Below are 5,309 nucleotides of genomic sequence, written 5' to 3'. Positions count from 1 at the left end.
AACCTGCTACCATTTTCCCACTACTGCCTGCCAGCCAGCTCTCTCAGTCAAGTCACTCTCTGGTCATCAACCTCACCCCTGACCCTCTCACCAGTCAGCCACCCTTTCACCTTAACTTTCCAAGTTGTTATAAAAAACTTCCATTGTTACCAGTCTGTCTCGAGTCTGTGTTATTTGCAGATTATGTTTTTATCAGATATAATAAAGAGAAGAGAAAGAAAAACAATCAGTAATAAAAATCTAAAAATGATCTAATGAGATTTTTGTTCTCTAAAGGCTTCAACTACTCGTGTAAATGTGCTGTTATTTAACTGCAGTGGAGTCTTTTCTCTGATGAGCTGATGTTGATATGGAAGTTGTTGATCAGTGGAGTCTGACAGAGGCAGAAGGGTCTCCATCGTTTTTATAGTTCACCACACCATCATCTTCATCTTCATCATTATTCACCTGTGAAACACAAACAAACCCTCACTCTGACACACTTTAACTGACAACTTTCACATCACTGACCCACATTTAACACAAGGAGATAAGAAATAACCTGACAGCACCTGAACATGCTACACTTTGCATGTCAGGCGTGGCAAAAAATTACATATTTTATGGGTTCTGCACATGGGTGTGGAAAAAAAGCTCACTAGAAGCACCTACAAAATTGGAAAATAAATTAGCCTCCGTGCCACGTTCAACCTACATGCATGAAATTTTTGGGGGACATGTATAATATCAAGACACACAAAAAAAGCCTCAAGTTCATTTTTGGATGATTTACACACTCCATACTTTAACGAACTGCTCCTAATGATTTAGTCCGACCGACTTCAGACTGTTGCTGTCACTCTAAAGCCTTTGACAATTAAAAGTTGTACTAACAGTGAGTTTTTGTGGAACGGCGTGCCTGTGGCGTGGCATCCAAAATCAGTGATTCGCCATGAAAAATTAAGTTGTTGTAACATCAGTGTACATGCTCACATCTGCACCAAACTCTACATGCTTGATAACTGTCACAGATTTGATGAAGAAACCCCCAAATGCAAGACACTTGTTGAGTTGACTGAAGGAGCACAGGTTTTAATCCAGAAACACAAAAAGGCTTACATGCGCTTCGGGTGTAAATTGTCCAAACAGAGGATCGGGCAACACAGAGACATTCAGAACACTTATCACACGACAATGACCGGACAGAGACTGAACAGAAACAGCAAACATTTAACACCAGGAACTAACGAGCAGGCGGGAGCAACACAGGTGAGAGGGAAAAGAACACAGACCATATGAAAATAAGACGTAACAGATCAGAAAAATATAAATAACAAACTATTCCAGACACAAGCAGACAGATCACAAATAAACTACAACCAACAGGGAAAACAGACTGAAGCTAGGAATAAACAGAACGCAGAGCAGACAAAGCCAAAAATAATGCAAACACAGAGCTAGGAGTAAATACAAAGGCATTAACTAAGACACAGAACTAAAATGCAGGACTAAACCTAAGATCAGAGACAGCACAGATGCTAAGTGAGCAAAACTGAACATGCAAATGAACCATGGAATAAACAAGATAAGATAGACAAGATAACACAACAGCACTGACAAACCCCACGACAGACTAAGATAACAGATTAATACAGAATGATCATAATCAGATTAAATAATGAAACTGGCAGAGAACATAAACTGACACTTAGCCGACAGACAGAACCCAAGCATGATGGTACGCAAACCAATAACTTTGCACCTCTATAATGAGAGACAGTTGCGTCGGAGAGGGACATGAGAGTCAAAAGTAACAAAGGAAAACTCCCGCACACTGTCTAACTTGCAAAAAATATATATATATTGACAAGAGGAAAAATCAAGACATTTTATAAATTTCATTCTTAGTTTACATTATTGAAGTATGAGATTTTCTTTTAGACCTATTGTTTTTGGTTCATAAGTAGTATGTATTAATCTAGCGTTATGTTTATTTCCTCTAAGTTCTTTGTCTATTGATATATAAGGCACCAATGAGATTTGCGAGTATGTCTATTTATGAGTGCATTTATGATATTGGTTTGATGTACATAAAGTGTACAGAAATCTACATTCATTCTGTACATGGAAATATGAATGAATGTTTTGTAATGGCTGCCTTATTTTATTAGGAAGTAGGTGATTGGTGTAGATAAATAAGTCACCTCCTATAAAAGATGGCTTCTCACTATGTAACACAATTTGCCTGATGAAGGTCTAGTACTGAAACGTTTTAGACAGTGTGCAGGAGTTTTCCTTTGTTATGGAAACTAATAACAAACATCAGACAGGAACAGAACTGAACAAGAACTAAGGCAGGCACAGATATATCAAAAGGACAGATCAGACCAGAACAACATCATCGAACAAACAGAAGACAGAACAACATAGACAAGTCCACAAGACACAAACAGACAGGACTGAAACCCAAAACCCAACAGACTTTATAACAGATACCGAACTGACCAAATAACCAAAACTCACAGAGAACTAAACTGAGCGGCGCAGACAGGCAGAATGTGACAATAACGGTCTCGCCCCAAACACATCTAAATGCCAAAATTCTGTTACACTCTTAGCGCCACATACTGGCAACAGGAAGCAAGTTCTGTCTGACACTCATCGTGCGATGTAAATCAATTTTCACAATGTGTTTCATACTTGACGTGGTGAGACCTAACGTATAGATACCGGGTGCTCTGTAGCGCAACATAGCGGACACAGGAAGTGACGTTTAAGTATTCGAAGCATGTGACAATTCAGAGCCACACCAGCATTATAACAAAACATTATAAACTCACTGTGTTTTCATCCATCTGTGTTTTTGTCCCTGAAAAGAAAAGAGAAAGAGTCGACTTTAGTTTCCACAATGAAAATCCAGCTTTATCAAAACTTCCTGTTTCTGAGTTTCATCTGTGAATGTTCTCACCTTTAGTTCTTGTCCAGATGTTGACTGCCACAACAATTATTATGAGTGCTGCTAAACCCACAGACACAATGATGAACCTCCAGAACGATTCTGAAAACATTAGAAACATTTTGACTGCACAGTTCAGTTCTGTTTGAAATCCTGCAGCTAAAGTAACAACGAATCACAGACTTTCATCAGCTCACAGTTTTCCCGCATGTCTTTGCTAACTGTGAATGTAGTCGTCTGATTTGTGAGCAGCAGTGGATCTTGTGGATTGAGCAACAACAACTGAGTGAGACTGACTGAATAAGAGAATATCTCCACCCACAGCCGAGCGTCGCTCTGACATTCAGACTTTAGACTCCAGAAGAGGACAGAGAGGGACTGGAGTTATAAAATAAACTTTACTTACAAATAATTACATTACAGTGTCTAAATGCTCCACTACATCAGAGCAAAAATGCAATGTTATTTTATTCTGAAAAACAGATTTCATTATTTTAAGAGAAAATAAAAATCCCTTTAAAGCAAATCTTATTAACGTATAACGTTAATATTGTGTTAATAAGTATAATTTTCAGTCACTTCCTATTTTTCGTTTTATGAAAGACCAGTTTTGTCGGTCCAGAAAGTGACTTAATTAAAGAAGCTTTTTCTTTTCTTGAGAAAATACCAACATAAAAACCTGTAGAACAAATTTATTTAAAAAGCAGAGTGAAATAAAAAGTAAAATAATGAAGTTCAGTATGTGGAGAGAAAGAGGCTGACAGGAAGACAGAGAAAGATGAGTTACTACCTTGAAGTTTTGTTGAAGTATCATTAGTTGTTGTTGTGGCTGTAACTGATTTTGTGTTTTCAGTTGTTGTTGTTGTTGCTGGTGGTGGTTTAGTTATAGCAGGTTGTGTTGTTGTTGTTGTTGTTGTCGCCTGTGTTGTTGTTGTTGTTGTTGCTGGTGGTGGTTTAGTTATAGCAGGTGTTGTTGTTGTTTTTGTTGTCGCCTGTGTTGTTGTTGTTTGTGCGTCACCTGCACAAATGAAATAAAACAACCCAGAAACTGTCACTAAATGAGAAAGAATGATGTCATCTTAAAAGGTCATCAAAAAAACAAATGTTTTGGTGGTTTTAGTCATCTTGAACAGCTCAGCATATTCTCACCTGTTTTCTCACCTGAGGACTGAGGGCTGAAGGTGAACAGCTGCACTTTTCCAGAGTAATCATCTGTCACTTCACACTTCAAGTTAGACTTTGATTTGTAACTAAAATGAGAATCCAGGAAAGACACAGCGGCGTAGCAGTCAGCCTGCCATGTCTTCATGTTATCTTTGTCCACATCTTTACCCTCATACAGCCACTTCACTGTGTGTCTACAGAACTGTTCATATTTCAACACGGAGCAGTATAACGTCACCTTATCAGCGTACTTATGTTCAGTCACTGGTGAAGATGGAGATATTGTGAGAGAAAGACAACAAGAGTAAAGTTAACTTCATCACTGTGATCATAATTATTGTAATGTTTCAGTATATTGTTCTAACAAGACAGTTTGAGCTGAAAACATTATGAGGAAATACTCACTGTAAATAACAGACAGATGAACCACAGAGTCTGAAGATTGATGTCCTGATTTTAGCTGTTGACAGTAATAACGACCAGCATCCCCAACTGTGACCTTCTTTATAATCAGAGAACAATTCTCTGTAATACTCAGTCTGTCTGATTTAGCTTTGGCTTCATTGTGAATCTGCCCAAGTTCAAACAGCTCAGTTCTTCTGTTTCCTGAACCACTGAAGAGCCATGTAGTTTTTTCACATTCTTGCTGACCGTCTATCAAATTTTCACAAGGCAAAGTGACTTCATCTCCAACTCTGACAGTGAAGGAGAGGGGAAGTTTTTCAGCTGCTACTGTTGAGAAAATGATGAAAAATAAAGTGAAATGAGAAAATGTCTGTTATGTTCATAGTTAGTGACGATTATTTCTTTATCCTTAGTTTCCAAGAGTTCACTAAACTCACCACATTAGAAACAACAGATTTGGTTTTCTTAGTTAAATCAAATGTAGCTAATAAAGAATCTTTAATAATATTGATCAAGTTATTTTTTACAATGTGCCTTCCATTTATATATGTGATATATGTATTCTTACCTGTAAACTGAAGCACCGCTGTAAGAAATAAAGAAATCCATTTGAACTCAACCATCATGATTCTCTGAGTCTCTCCTTCTTCTTGTTCTCGTGCTCAGAACTGTCTGAGTTTCTAAACTAGTGCTTTAGTAGAGAGACGCTGCAGCTACTTCCTGTGGTTAGGATGATGTCACTTAATCATTGAAATGTAGTTTTCTCTCATCCACAGTGACTGACAGAGACCCCAAATTCTTGATC

At 37.8% G+C, this 5,309-nt stretch overlaps 1 long non-coding RNA gene across 1 annotated transcript; it reads right to left on the bottom strand.

The window, feature by feature from the left end:
• Positions 1-408: 408 nt before the first annotated feature.
• On the bottom strand, positions 409-3,091 carry LOC123978386. The gene is made up of 3 exons (XR_006826934.1): positions 2,948-3,091; positions 2,820-2,848; positions 409-447 (listed from the first exon to the last, which is right to left on the bottom strand). It is a non-coding gene; the product is annotated as an uncharacterized LOC123978386 (long non-coding RNA).
• Positions 3,092-5,309: the final 2,218 nt, after the last annotated feature.

The sequence above is a fragment of the Micropterus dolomieu genome, linkage group LG10 (genome assembly GCF_021292245.1).
Source record: "Micropterus dolomieu isolate WLL.071019.BEF.003 ecotype Adirondacks linkage group LG10, ASM2129224v1, whole genome shotgun sequence".
In the NCBI taxonomy this organism is placed as follows: Eukaryota; Metazoa; Chordata; class Actinopteri; order Centrarchiformes; family Centrarchidae; genus Micropterus; species Micropterus dolomieu.
Note: the sequence above shows the minus strand (reverse complement) of the source record. Positions and strands in the feature narration are given on the sequence as shown.